Genomic DNA, 16,805 nt, shown 5'->3' with positions numbered 1-16,805 from the left:
CGGATACGCCACGTCCACCACGGATACGACACGTCCATCACGGAGACGACATGTCCACCACGGAGACGACACGTCCATCAAGAAGATGTCAAGTCCATCAAGAAGATGTCATGTCCACACTGAGACGACACGTCCACCATGGAGACAACACGTCCATCAAGAAGATATCACGTCCATCAAGAAGATGTCATGTCCACACTGAGACGACACGTCCACCATTGAGACGACACGTCCACCACAGAGACGACACGTCCATCAAGAAGATGTCACGTCCATCAAGAAGATGTCATGTCCACACTGAGACGACACGTCCACCACGGAGACGACATGTCCACCACGGAGACGACATGTCCACCACGGAGACGACACGTCCATCAAGAAGATGTCACGCCCACACTGAGACGACTGATGTTGCTCTGAGGAACTGAGCTGAGTTTCGGACCTGAAGCTGCAGCTGAGAAGATTCTGGAAGCTTCCATCACAGTAAAGTTCAACAGGAAAACGCTCTGCAGACACTTTTATTATGTTTTGGTTTGTTTTTGTTTTTTTTTAGAGCCCCACCTTATATAATTTCCCTCTGCAATTAATGAAGCATTTTTCATTCATGTGAACTGAGCTGTGACTCGCCGCAGGCGTGTCAGCCTGAACTGATCCACACGCCAAAAAACTAGAAAACATCCAGATCCAAGGCTGGAAAAACAGATTATCTACCTGATGAGCAGATGTTTAATCTGGGTTCCACTAAAGGTGTTGTTGATCCTTCTACAATGTTCAGACCAGCCGAAATTCAGAGATGGGAGGAGCCGGAATTCAGAGATGGGAGGAGCCGGAATTCAGAGATGGGAGGAGCCGGAATTGTGGTGTAAAAAGCGTTGAGTGTTGAAAAGAAAATCTGAGGGTCCTCACATTAACACAAATGACTGGACGAGCATCGGGACAGACAGCGTGGGAGCTGCAGCTAAACCAGAGAGTTTCCTCAGTCTTCGTCTGCCGGAACCAACAATTATCCTCAGAACTTCACCCACCGGCCAGGTGAGGCCATTTCACTGGTTCAGGTCCAACAGTCTGAATCACATCCTGCAGGCTTCAGCTTCAGCCTCTGCAGCTTCCGCCATCATGACCACGAACCAAATCATCCCACATCAGCTGCAGATAAAACAGAAACGCTGACCAGGATCCAGAGACACTGAACGTTTTAGAGGAAAAAGAAACAGAGCAGAATATGCAGCAAACCGCCTCCAGTCTTTTACCAAGTTTATCAGACTATTATTTAGACTTGTTTATTATAAATTTGCTCTTAATTTAATTGTAGTTTATTTTATTGATCTTTCTCATGTGTTTTACTGTATATTGTTTTCATATAGTTGTAAATAAATTAAGGAATTAAGAAATTGGTCTAATGTGCTCCAGATTCCTGAGAATTCAGTGGAATCGGTCTTTACATGAGCTCAGCTTGTTTTATGTACGTGTTGACGCTTTAGGGAAGTTCTGTCTGACATGGCTCTGCTGTCAGCCGGAAACCGACCAATCAGAGAAGACACGTCAACCACAGTCTACACTTCCAGAGAGTGGAGCGAGGACTGTCTAGCCGAGCGGCAGGGACAGAACTGAGCGCTGGTCGCAGCCGCGAGGACGTTGGTCCACGTGTGGACAGAGTGGACTGATGGCTGATTCACTGCCTCGCAGTGCAGCAACGCCTCCTCACCATGTGTTTTCAGTGCTCGCTCCAATCACGTACACATCTAAAGCAACTTATCTGCAGCAATTTTTCCTCGCAACGGACGCTGCGTTGACGGGCAGATGTCTGACAGCAGAGCAGCAGCTGCTGCGCTTCTGACGTCCATGTGAAACGATTTAAATCTGGGCATTTTTAAGGCGTGGTGCTAACAATGTAGCCGTGGCGGCTGAGTCAATGTAGGGGAAACACTGTAGTATTAAATCAATTCATTCTCATTAGAATTTTAATTGCACCACATGTTTTTATTCTGTGAATCAGGATTGGTCGTTTCAAATCTACTACCCTAATAAAGTTGACTCCGCTTAAGTCCATAAAGCTGGAATCTCAAACTGCAGCAGTTTAGATCTGGTGGTTCTGTTTCTGTGGGATGAGAGGACTGATGGAGCTTCAGGTTCTGATGGACCAAGGTCTCCAGAGAAGTTTTAAAGTCACAGAATCTGGCAGCTACCCAGACCTGCCTGCAGTCCAGACCTGCTACTAACTAAAACACCTGGAGGAACAGGATCATGGAGACCCTCATCATCCTAAACAACGATGTGGTGGGGTGGCGGCGCTCTGACCGCCGTCTAAGGCTCACGAAGGCGAACCCAGAGAGACTCAGGAGGAGCTTCTTCCCTCAGGCTGGCAGAGTTGGGAACTCGGCCCTGTAGCGGCCCTTGCCAGTCCTACCTTCTGCTGGAAACACCGTCATTTACTCCCTTTAACAAGCTTCATATGTTGCACTGTAAATACTGTATACAAATATACGTACATACAGTCAGTCTGTATGGCAGCACATCATTGCACTGTGGCTTAATATGTTTATATTTAGTCTTTTTGTTTATTACCGTGTTGTTTTTGATTTGTACTAGTGGTAAATGGGTGTCACAGCCTCGGATGAATGTATGACTGCATTTCACTGCCATCTTGCTAGTGACAATAAACAACTTGAAACTTGTTGAAATGTCCCATGAAGCAGTTTTCTCGCCACGCCGAAGTCACTGGTCTCCACAGATGTTAGGGTTCATTCCCACCAGGATAGGCCAGAGGTCTTGGAATTCTGAACAATTTCCCACCTTCCTTTGGTTAGGTTTGCTTTCACACTGCCCAGATAGCAGACATGTTTGAGCCAAATCCAGGCTCCTCTTGGCACTTATACCATACTATACCATACCATTCCATATCCATACTATACCATACTATACTATACCATAACCATAATATACTATACCATACTATACTATAACGATACTATAACATACTATACTGAACCATAACCATACTACACTATACTATAACCATACTGTACTATACCATACCATAACCATACTATACTATACCATAACCGTACTGTACCATACTGTACCATACGATACCATACTATATGATACCATAACCATACTATACCATACTATGCTATAACATAACCATACTATACCATACTATATCATACCATACCATACCATACCATACTATACCATACCATAACCATAATATACTATACCATACTATACTATAACGATACTATAACATACTATACTATACCATAACCGTACTACACTATACTATAACCATACTGTACTATACCATACCATACCATAACCATACTATACTATACCATAACCATACTGTACCATACTATACCATACGATACCATACTATATGATACCATAACCATACTATACCATACTATGCTATAACATAACCATACTATACCATACTATACCATACCATATCATACCATACCATACTATACCATACCATAACCATAATATACTATACCATACTATACTATAACGATACTATAACATACTATACTATACCATAACCGTACTACACTATACTATAACCATACTGTACTATACCATACCATACCATAACCATACTATACTATACCATAACCATACTGTACCATACTATACCATACTATACTATACTATACCATAACCATAATATACTATACCATACTATACTATAACGATACTATAACATACTATACTATACCATAACCATACTGTACCATACTATACCATACGATACCATAACCATACTATGCTATAACATAACCATACTATACCATACCATACCATACCATAACCATAACCATAACCATAACCATACCATACTATACTATAACATAACCATACTATACCATACCATACTACACCATACTATACTATACCATAACCATACTATACTATACTATACCATACCATATCATACCATATCATACTATACCATATCATACCATACTACTCTATACCATACTATACTGTAGGGCTGCTCGATTATGGGAAAAATGATAATCACGATTATTTTGATTGAAATTGAGATCTCGATTATTTAACACGATTATAGATAAGAGGTATGGGCGGGGCGGGGGCATTTGAAGTGTTTACTGTGCTAATGCCGGCTAGTTTCTTTCCACCAGGTCCCCATAGCTATTGTTTGTCTCAGACCAGCAGCTATGTTCCGCCTGGTGTGATCTGGAAAAAAATAGTCTGGAGACATTTCGTTTTCACGTTGAAATCCGTGTCAATAAAATGTAGCGCGACATTTCTATACGGCTCTTGTGCGGCTTTACCACAGGTCCGTAGCGGTGGCGAAACATCGGACTGTCACCACGTCTTTCACAACACCCTCACTACACTCATCACACAGGGAAGAAAGAGACAGTCCACTAACATGGTGGTGAGATGGCAGTGATGCCGTTGTCCAAAGTGTTGATGAGTTTCTTAAATCCTGGATTGTTCATTGTGTGAATTGAGAAAAAAGTTCTGTTTGTTTATAACGTTTGTCTCTCTGTGACTCTGGGAGCTGGTGGATTATTTAGTGGCGACTCACAAAAATTGAACATTTTTCAATTTTTTTGTGTTGCGTCGCAAGCCCCCGTGTGCACGTCTGTGTGCACGAACGCAACATTTTACATGCACGACTGTCGCTTGGCGCCTGGCTGGAGGAAATTCGCGCAAGCTTACATAGAAAATGATGGAGAAGGAGCGACTCCGCCTCCCGTGTGTCCAGGTGTCTGCAACTCGTTGTGAATAAAACTAAAGCGGTTGTGGGAGGAGTCTGCAGCAAAGCCCTGCAATGACAGCTGCTCTCGATTTGAAAACAGCACAAATTGAAGGACAAAAAATAATCGGACCATTTCATTTTTATGATCGTTCAAAACCCAGATCGTAATTGCGATTAAAATTCGATTAATTGCCCAGCCCTACTATACTGTACCATAACCATACTATACCATACCATACCAAACTATACCAGACTATACTATACCATAACCATACCATACTATACCATAGTATACTATACCATAACCATACTATACTATACTATGCTATACTATACCATAACCATACTATACTATGCCATACTATACCATACCATACTATACCATACTATACTATACTATACCATACTATACCAAACCATGGCATACTATACCATACTATACTATACCATAACCATACCATACTATACCATACCGTACTATACTATGCTATACCATACTATACCAAACCATGGCATACTATACCATAACCATAATATACTATACCATAACCATATTATACTATACCATAACCATACTATACCATACCATAATCTTACTATACCATACTATACCATACCAGGTATAATATGCAGGACAATGCTCCATCACACACATCCAAGTACTCCACTGCGTGGCTGGCCAGAAAAGGTCTAAAAGAAGAAAAAATAATGACATGGCCTCCTTGTTTACCTGATCTTAACCCCATAGAGAACCTGTGGTCCCTCATCAAATGTGAGATCTACAGGGAGGGAAAACAGTACACCTCTCTGAACAGGGTCTGGGAGGCTGTGGTTGCTGCTGCACGCAATGTTCATCGTGAACAGATCAAGACACTGACAGAATCTATGGATGGCAGGCTTTTGAGTGTCCTCGCAAAGAAAGGTGGTTATATTGGTCACTGATTTGTTTTTGTTTTGTTTTTGAATGCCAGAAATGTATATTTGTACATTTTGAGTTGTTATATTGGTTTCCCTGGTGAAAATAAATAAGTGAAATGGGTATATATTTGGTTTTTGTTAAGTTGCCTAATAATTATGCACAGTAATAGTCACCTGCACACACAGATATCCTCCTAAGATACTAAAACTAAAAAAGCCCCACTCCAACTTCCAAAAATATTCAGCTTTGATATTTATGAGTCTTTTGTGTTCATTGCGAACATAGTTGTTGTTCTATAATAAAATGAATCCTCAAAAATACAACTTGCCTAATAATTCTGCACACACTGTACTATACCATACTATACTATAACCATGCCATACTATACCATACCATACTTTACCATACCATACCATACTACACCATACTATACCATACCATACCATACTATACCATACTATACTATAACCATACCATACTATACCATACCATAACCATACCATACCATAACCATACTATACTATACCATAACCATACTATACTATACCATACCATACTATACTATACCATAACCATACTATACTATACTATACCATACCATACTATACTATACTATACCATAACCATACTATACCATACCATACTATACTATACCATAACCATACTATACTATACCATACCATTTCATACCATAACCATACCATACTATACTATACCATAACCATACTATACCATACTATACCATACCATACTATACTATACCATACCATAACCATACCATACTATACCATAACTATACTATACCATAACCATACTATACTATACCATACCATTTCATACCATAACCATACCATACTATACCATACCATACCATACCCATACCATACTATACCATAACCATACTATACCATACTATACTATACTATACCATAACCATACTATACCATAACCATACTATACCATACTATACTATACTATACCATAACCATACTATACCATAACCATACTATACTATACCATAACCATACTATACCATACTATACCATAACCATACTATACCATACTATACCATAACCATACTATACTATACCATAACCATACTATACCATACCATAACCATACCATACTATAACATAACCATACTATACCATACTATACTATACTATACCATAACCATACTATACCATAACCATACTATACCATAACCATACTATACCATAACCATACTATACCATACTATACCATAACCATACTATACTATACCATACCATTTCATACCATAACCATACCATACTATACTAAAACTGTCATATTCCAAAAAAAATGAAAAAAAATGTATGGTTTTGTAATAACTTAACATATTGTCATCAAACTTGTTATTGTGTTTTAGATCATATATCTTTGGTTAAATATCTGTAAAACAGACAGACATAAAAGGTGATTTATGAAGGAAAACAAAAATCACGAATTTCAGATATACGAGGTTTGTGCCCGACAGCAACGATGTGTAACCTACATATGAAACGTCACACGGCTACATCAGTAAAATGCTGTAATATGGTTACAAACAGATTTGATTTGATTTTCACTTTGTAGTGGAAGCAGAACGATATCGTTGTCCCCATCACCCCCCACAAGACCTGGTACGACTGGTCCATGTAGTTCCTGGTAATAAACAGTTTCAGGGACTGATGCTCCTCCAGCCGCTGTTCCCACTCCTCAGTGAGAACAGCAGCTATTGGCTGTCCTAGAAGTCGCTAATTAGCATCATCAGCCTGGTACATGTAGTTGTAATGGATGCTGCCATAGAGAGGGACGTAGTGGGAAAGAAAAAATTAATAAAAAAAACAACCTAAAAATGTTAAAAACAGCTAAATAATAAATAAATAAAATAATGTCATATTTTCTTTACTTTTAGTTCAGGTTTTTAAGTGTATTTTGTTTTTTAATTACGAGTCTTTAACATGTCACACCACTTTTAACTGTTTAAATATTTCCTCCACACTCTTCATTAACAGACGTTACTGTGACGGTAAACCAGCAGGATCCTCCAGCAGCAGCTTCTACGTTTCATTTCCAGCCTGGTCATGAAACAGAGGTGAACGTCGTCTGAATGCAGCTGCTGCTGCTGCGAGAAGACCAAGCCTCGTATGAGAGGGTCTGCACAGCACCGCTCCTCGTTGGGAAGATAAACTCCCTTCATTCACCTCCGTCTCCAAAAGTCTCCAATAACCAGAAAAACTCGCTAGACGGTCTGAAAACTCGCTAAATACAACCACAAAGTCGCTACGCTGGCTACACTGAGGAATAATAAATTCCCCCAAAGACCCGCCTCTTTCCACACATTAGCCAATCACAGTGCTCGTTGGTCACCGCTCACACACACACATTGGCTGTTGTCTTCTTCGTTGGTGTTTGTCTCCTTTTCTCGTATTGAAGTTAGTTTGAGACAAACTAGCAGCTGATTTGTTTTTACTGTGAACTACTGGGCTGAAGAGGGAGCAGAAGTTTGTTAGAGACCAAATAAATTAAATTATTACTCCTACAAGAAAAAGACCGAATGTATCGGTTGCCATGGCACGAGTAGATGAAAAATTCACTCACACTGTCTCACATTTTAGTCGCAAAATGCCACCGTTTGGTCGCAGTCTGGAGCCCTGCATGCGGCCCCGGATGTTTTGAAAAAAACAGGAAGTTACGCCACTACGTATGTCCTCCGAAAGAAATACGATGGACCAGAAAATGTAGACCACGGTTTTAGGAATATCAAATTTCAGGAGTGGATGCAGACACATGAAATCTGATTATTAAAGTAATCTGATTACTCCCAGTTATTGGACTTGATGATCATGTGACCAGGGTCACTGTTTATGGGGGAAACCCCGACTGACATCTATGAAGAAAGTGATGTGCAGGTAATCTGGTGAAATCCTGTAAAGGCTCAGGTAAGGGTGTGATCCCAGGCTGCAGCACACCTGGTTCATTTACACACCTCCTCTCTCACCACATCAGTCAACCAGAAACTGTCACAAGCTGGAACAAAGAGTCCACACTCAGCAGTCTGATTTATTCATGAATCCTGAATTTTCAGAAATAATCAACAAGCAAACTTCAGCACCGATCACAACCAACAACCACTGTAGGGGCACGCTGCTCCTCACGGCTTCAGGCAGTCATCGCCGCCCGTCCTTCATCACTTCCAACTCTGAACATGCTCTCTCCACCTACAGTACGTTTACAGTTCAGGACAAGCTGCTACAGAACAGAGTTTCACAACATATGTAGCTGCAGGGCTGAGCGGGATGACAGACTACAGACAGTTTTACTGCAGGAGAGGAAGGTTACAGCTCCAGGGCAGGATTACTTTGTGTCAGTCAGAGCGTGGGGAGGACGGTGGGAAGGAAACGCTGTGGAGAGCTGAAAACAAGTCCAACATACAAGTCCTGAAGGAAGACTGAATGTTCCTGCAGGAAAGATGAATTTCCTCCACATAACTGGGAGTCAGACCCGACTGACATAAGTTCACTTTAAAGGTGTGTCTTTTAAAAGATAACTTACACATCTGGGTAGGTGGAGTAGATAGACAGATGGCAAAATGATAAATTATCTCGGCACAACAGCATGCGGGGGAGGAGTCTACGGAGTAAGAACGATACATACGTTCACCTTCGTCTCCATAAGTCTCCAACAAACCTGGACAGTTTCCAGATTTGTTGCTAGTTCTGAAAAATAGTTACTAGCAGGGTCTGACTAGGGATGTCACGGTTATTTAACTTTACAATTAATCGCAGTCTTAAACTCTACAAATAAGCAATCATAAAGATCCCTCATCCCTTTATATCAAATATTATGTATGAATTAAATCAGCGGATCAGCGCAGCTTCTGCACAGAAGGAAAACAACATTCCTCCAGCGTGTTTCCACTTGTGTTGCTTTGTTTGTGGTTGTGTGAGGGCTGCAGGAGAGGCGGTCCGAGTGGGACGTTAGGACAGACGGAGAGGGAGGCTACGGCGGTCCCAGTGGGACGTTACGGCAGTCCGACTGGTATGTTAGGACAGACGGAGAGGGATGCCACGGCGGTCCGAGTGGGACGTTAGGACAGACGGAGAGGGAGGCTACGGCGGTCCGTGTGGGACGCTACGGCAGTACGACTGGTACGTTAGGACAGACGGAGAGGGACGCTACGGCGGTCCGAGTGGGATGCTACGGCAGTCCGACAAGGACGCTAGGACAGACGGAGAGGGAGGCTACGGCGGTCCGTGTGGGACGCTACGGCAGTACGACTGGTACGTTAGGACAGACGGAGAGGGATGCCACGGCGGTCCGAGTGGGACGTTAGGACAGACGGAGAGGGAGGCTACGGCGGTCCGTGTGGGATGCTACGGCAGTCCGACAAGGACACTAGGACAGACGGAGAGGGACACTACGGCGGTCCGAGCGGGACTGTGACGGAGGTGTTGATATATGAACCCAGCTTGTGACCTCTAAAGAACTGTATAGGAAGCTGATTTATATCCTCAATCTCCCCAGGTTGTCCGGCCAGAACAAATAATAGTAGACGTCAGTTACACTCATGCCACTCTTTAATACTGATTTTCGATGATCAATGAGGGTTGTGATGAGGTTTATATTTATGTTTATGGTTTCTACAAAACAGAAATAAAGATAATAAGCAATCAAATAAGTAAGCATGTGCCATCTATTTAAACACAAAGTGAAATGTTACCAAGATACTGCAAACAATTATTGAGAACACTGCCCATGAACTTAAACAGTACAATATAATAGAAATACGCCATCTTGAGTCAATTCTCGCCAAATACTGAAAACTTCAATGGTCCCTGAACGCACCATTGGATGTAACTAAGGGAAATTCTGGATTACGAGTGATCAGTGAATGCATCGCTAGCGAGGTTCACACGACGACGATAAATGATCATTTCTGAAGCAATTAACATGAATTAAACATTCAGAGTGATAGATATCGGGTAATAAAGAATATTACATCGAAAAAACCCACAAATTGAACAGTTTAACTAAGTACCAAAACAGATTAGCTTGAACAGAAACTCAACAATAATACACAATACTTTAGGAATGGACTGTGCAATAAAGACGGCAAACTTACAGTCTCATGGACGCATAAACAATTCGGAAATGAAAATCTGAGGGTCCAAATGACCAGAATGGGACTAATGATGGGAGAAGTCACTGTCCTTCCATGGCTGCCACCTGCTGACTAATGAGGGCGGTGGTCAATCAGAGGAGAGAGATGGTGATTGGTTGAGCAGAATGTAGTGATGCCCCGTGGGGTTATGGGATGCCGATGCATTCAAAGTGTCCCGAAACAAGTAAAACTGAAACCTTGTTAACAGGGACGTTAGGACAGACGGAGAGGGACGCTATGGCAGTCCAAGTGGGACGTTACGGCAGTATGACTGGGACGCTAGGACAGAGGGAGTGGGACGCTACAGCAGTCCGACTGGGACGTTAGGACAGACGGAGAGGGATGCTACGGCGGTCCGAGTGGGACGCTAGGACAGACGGAGAAGGATGCCACGGCAGTCCGAGTGGGACGCTAGGACAGACGGAGAAGGACACTACGGCGGTCCGTGTGGGACGCTACGGCAGTACGACTGGGACGTTAGGACAGACGGAGAGGGATGCTACGGCGGTCCGAGTGGGATGCTACGGCAGTCCGACAAGGACGCTAGGACAGACGGAGAGGGACACTATGGTGGTCCATGTGGGACGCTACAGCAGTCCGACTGGGACGTTAGGACAGACGGACAGGGAGGCTACGGCGGTCCGTGTGGGACTTTACGGCAGTACGACTGGGACACTAGGACAGATGGACTGGGACGCTACGGCAGTCCGACAAGGACGCTAGGACAGACGGAGAGGGACACTACGGTGGTCCGTGTGGGACGCTACAGCAGTCCGACTGGGACGTTAGGACAGACGGCGAGGGATGCTACGGCGGTCCGAGTGGGACGCTAGGACAGACGGAGAAGGATGCCACGGCGGTCCGAGTGGGACGCTAGGACAGACGGAGAAGGATGCCACGGCGGTCAGAGTGGGACGCTAGGACAGACGGACAGGGACACTACGGCGGTCCGTGTGGGACGCTACAGCAGTCCGACAAGGACGCTAGGACAGACGGAGAGGGACGCTACGGTGGTCCATGTGGGACGTTAGGACAGACGGAGAGGGACATTTCACCACCTGCAGGAGAACCTCCAGCTTTTTATGCTACAGTAAAGATAAATGACTGTGATGTTTATCTAATGTAGCATTGAAACGACATGTTATCGTGTCATTTTGTAATTACCAGACATGAAAACAAGGCAGGGGTGAAAAAATGATACAACCCCTCCAAGAGGGTCCAGGGACATGTTCCCCCAGGAAGGACATTTTGGACATTTTGAATATAAAAGCATGAATCTAGTGCACTTTGAGAAAGAATCCAGCAGAGTTCAGGGACAGTATGAATGTTTAATAAAGTGTCTAACAGCTGACAGATTAAATGACAGCTCTGGTCCTGTGCTGGGACCTTCTAATCTGAGCCAAGACCAGTTCCAGCTGCACTTGATACCTGCATCCAGGTGTTTACCACCACCACACCTTCCTCTCCTAACACACTCATTCTAGAAGTTAGAAGGTTAACTTACAGCTTACCGATAGAACGCTGGTTCTTCACACTTAATTCAGATGTTATACAAATATCTGTTCACTGGAAAATCTGATTTCAAAGAACACATTTATTCCACGTGTAGAAAAAGACGAGTTCCACAAGTTCAGAGATATAAAGCACAGACCTACCCTACCCCCCCGAACAGCCCACCCTAACTCACAGAGAAAACCTGGAAACTGTCTTACCCGGAACATTAGTCCTACGTATATAGTTGGATTTCAGATTGAAAGGCAAATGTATTCACAGTTACTATTTAGTAGGTGAATAATAAAAAAAGTGAATAAAGAATTTGCTTATGAACCCTGATGTTATTTTGTTGGCTTAGATTCTATAATTTAGGCAGCGAGTTCAGACATGAAAAGCTAATGTTAGCTTGCATGTCAGCGTTACCTTTAGCCTCTCAAGCCGGACCCCTCAGCATCCGCCCAAGTCCAAACCACAGCGGCGGATGAGTCCTAACTGTCGTCTAACCTCGGCTCAGCTGACGAGCCCTGTGGTCAGCACAAACCAATCAGGTAGCAGTATTCTTCCCCACATTTGTGCTAATATTTTTTGAATGCTGTAGAGCTAGTAGGGGAATGTCTCGATGAATTCAAGGCTCCCTTCAGGCGCCGCACGTTGGCAGCTCACAAACCTCCATGTCCCAGTCATACCCTCCCCAGAAATGTTTCCATCACATCTACACAACCAAACGTAGCTCACACAGAACGGCAACTTCACCAAAAGGTCAGAGATTTTTCACATCTGCATTATGTCCCGTCCCCTCTGTCCTCTGGTCTCCCTGTCCCCTCCATCTCCCCTGTCCACTCTGTCCTCTGGTCTCCCTGTACCCTCCATCTCCCCTGTCCACTCTGTCCTCTGGTCTCCCTGTCCCCTCTGTCCTCTGGTCTCCCTGTCCCCTCTGTCCTCTGGTCTCCCTGTATCCTCCATCCTTCCTGTCCCCTCTGTCCTCTGGTCTCCCTGTCCCCTCCATCTCCCCTGTCCCCTCTGTCCTCTGGTCTCCCTGTCCCCTCCATCCCCTCCATTTTATTTGGCACAAGCTGGAACAAGCAGCAGGATGAAGCAGATGGACAGGACGGTCAGAAATGTGGGGGGGCTTCACCAGGACTGGACTGAGGCTGGAGTTAGAGCTTCCAGATCCACCACACACAGACAGATCCTGGACCTGGACTTCACATGTCATAGTCCTCTAGTCCAGCCACTCCTGAACATGTCAGCAGGATGTGACCTGGTCTAAAGAAACCAGGACCTGGTCTGGTGAGCAGTGGTCCAAAGAGGTCTTTTCTGATGAGCAAATTCTCCATCTCATGTGGGTCCAGGTCCCACAGTCTGGAGGAAGACTGGAGAGGCAACAATCCAAGACCCTTAAAGTGCAGCATGAAGTTTCCACAGTGGGGGTGATGTTCTAGTTGTAGCAGCTGCAAAGTTCAGTGTCAACATTTAACAGACAAAACATACGAAACACAAGACTAAAGATACAACACATGGACGCGTCCTAAAACCCAGAAATACTGAGAAACAATAAAGACATTGTGTAAATAAAAAGCAGTAAAGAGGTAACTAAAACAGTAAGGTGCATGTCTGAGGTATTTAATGTGCATTGTTCAGTCATGACGGCCTGTGGGAAAAAACTTTTAGTATGACGAGATGTGGCGAGTTTAATAGCTCGATATCGTTTCCATGAGGGCAGGAGGTGGAACATCTCTGTAGCAGGTGGCCAGAGGGATCGTTGATGATCTGTAGAGCTCTTGTTAAGAGTCTAGATTTGTAAATGTCCTCCATAGGCCTGTCGCGATAAGCAATAAGTCAATTAATTGAACGATAAGAAAATAAGAGCACGATAAGTATGCCGGCCGCGATAATTTTTTTTCGTCCCCCCTTTACCATAGACTGTGTATGACAATAGGTTTCACTATGGAGTATTTCGACTAAACGCTCTGGTTTCTTGCGGAGTGATCTCTCTGGTGTCATACTTGACAGCAGCATGTTGCAGCACGAGCCGGTAAGCCGCATTTGTTTTGCACGGCTGCCAACACGCAATGGCCATGAGACTTGCGTATTTAAGTGGCTTCTCACGCTCTCGCGCTAAACCTCCGATTCTCATGCTGAAATATGTAAATAATAGATGCAAGCATCTCCTCTTTTATTGTTTCGCTGCTTCCCACATGTAAGCAGAACACACACATTCTAGCTTACGACGTCAGTACAAAGCCCCCACTTCCTGGTCTACCGTAATAACCCCTGTAATCCGCAGGCACATTACGCAAATAGAATCAGCCTATATACTACCGTATATGACAAAATACACATTAAGAGCAATGCCGGCTAATCGAGAGGTTTGGGAGGATTCCCAGTGGGCCGCATAACTTTTGGGCCGGTGTCCCGGCGTATGTGAATGTGGTATCCCAGCTAACTGCTGGGTTGTAGTTACTTATAAGGCCAACAGAGGGCAGAATGACTTTGTTTCACAAGCAGTAGATTTTGAAGAGCAGAAGAAGAACACGGGTTTTTGTTCGATGTAAAGTGCTGAAGTTTGGTTCGTCATTAAAACCGGCATGCTTGTCTACTTGTCTGGAGTTTATTTGAAGATGCAACAGTGAAAAAGGCGCTTTTATTTATTTAGTTTATTGACCTTTGAAAATGTGTACTTGCATTATTACGGCATATGTCACTATATTAGTTGAGAATGGTCTCAAAATGACACATTAGCGCTCTGCGCAATATTATCGTTTATCGCGATAATTTCTGAGAAAATTTATCGTACAGCTAAATTTGTTATCGTGACAGGCCTAGTCCTCCAGGACCGGCAGGTCACAGCCTATGGTCCTGTGAGCAGAGCGAACCACTGTTAAACACAGTGAGATTACCAAACCACACAGTGAGCTGGTGAGAAGACTTTCCATTCCACACCATACAAGCTTCAAAGAGTACTTCTGTTCTGAGTGAATTCTTTCATTTCCGTAAAAGGAGACGCTGGCGAGCTTTTTTAGCAATGTTACTAGTGTCTGACTGCCAGCTCAGTTCCACAAGAACCAGAACCTGGTTCAAGGACCCAGGATTACTGGACTGGACAGCAGACTCTCCAGACCTGAACCCCGTAGAAAACCTGTGGAGCCTTTCCAAGAGGAAGATGAGACACATGAGACGGAGTGATGCAGAAGAGCTGAAGGACTGAAGAATCCTGGTCTTCATTCCACCCAGCAGGACCACAGGCTGGTAACATCCACGCCACATGGAGGCAGGAGTCCATGCAGAAGGACTAGATCGAGACCCGGGTTCATATGCAGGACTAGACCGAGAACTGGGTTCATATGCAGGACTAGACCGAGAACTGGGTTCATATGCAGGACTAGACCGAGACCTGGGTTCATATGCAGGACTAGACCGAGACCTGGGTTCATATGCGGGACTAGACCAAGACCTGGGTTCATATGCAGGACTAGAACGAGACCTGGTTCATATGCAGGACGAGAACGAGACCTGGGTTCATATGCAGGACTAGACCAAGACCTGGGTTCATATGCAGGACTAGAACGAGACCTGGTTCATATGCAGGACTAGAACGAGACCTGGTTCATATGCAGGACTAGACCGAGACCTGGGTTCATATGCAGGACTAGACCAAGACCTGGGTTCATATGCAGGACTAGAACGAGACCTGGTTCATATGCAGGACTAGACCGAGACCTGGGTTCATATGCAGGACTAGACCGATACCTGGGTTCATATGCAGGACTAGACCGATACCTGGGTTCATATGCAGGACTAGACCGATACCTGGGTTCATATGCAGGACTAGAACGAGACCTGGGTTCATATGCAGGACTAGACCGGTCACAGTTCTGGATCCAGTTTCCTTCTGATTTCATGTAAAATTCTAATTTTGTGAGATTAGGATTTTTTTCATAAACTGAACCATGATGATGAAAATGATAACGAAGAAATGCTGGAACGCGCTCACTCTGCATATAACATGTCTTTATTAGTTTACCTGTTACGCTGAATTACTGAAATAAATTAAGTTATGCACAGAATTCTGTTTTTTTTATAGCTTGGCCTGTACTTTTATTTCAAATATTTAACTGAAAAGCCTGATGAAAGCATCACCAGTCGATCCTCGTGGATTTATTTTAAACATTAAAAAAGAAGTTGTTACTGCTGAATTATTATTTCCTTTATTTATTAAGATTTAAAACACAGTCTACATTTTGATATGGGGGGATTTTTTCACAAATTATTGTGGAGAATACTTAAACTGAAGGAATCCTGTTTATCAGTAAGAACGGATGTGAGGTTAATTACAGCCCAATGAAACCGGACACAGTAACAGCAGCAATGACAATAATGTTCGCGTAATCTGATTTGATATCCCAACATATCGGTATCGGCAGATATCCAATTTCAGATATCAGAACTTAAACATAGAATAGTTATACGTGTGCATGCAGAGGTTTAGA

General features: G+C 43.6%; 1 protein-coding gene across 3 annotated transcripts in view; it reads right to left on the bottom strand.

Annotated features, from left to right (window-relative positions):
* plekhg4 (pleckstrin homology domain containing, family G (with RhoGef domain) member 4) overlaps positions 1-16,805 on the bottom strand; it is a 106,563-nt gene that overhangs the window by 88,656 nt on the left and 1,102 nt on the right. The window lies entirely within an intron of this gene.

The sequence above is a fragment of the Melanotaenia boesemani genome, chromosome 1 (genome assembly GCF_017639745.1).
Source record: "Melanotaenia boesemani isolate fMelBoe1 chromosome 1, fMelBoe1.pri, whole genome shotgun sequence".
Taxonomy (NCBI): domain Eukaryota; kingdom Metazoa; phylum Chordata; class Actinopteri; order Atheriniformes; family Melanotaeniidae; genus Melanotaenia; species Melanotaenia boesemani.
Note: the sequence above shows the minus strand (reverse complement) of the source record. Positions and strands in the feature narration are given on the sequence as shown.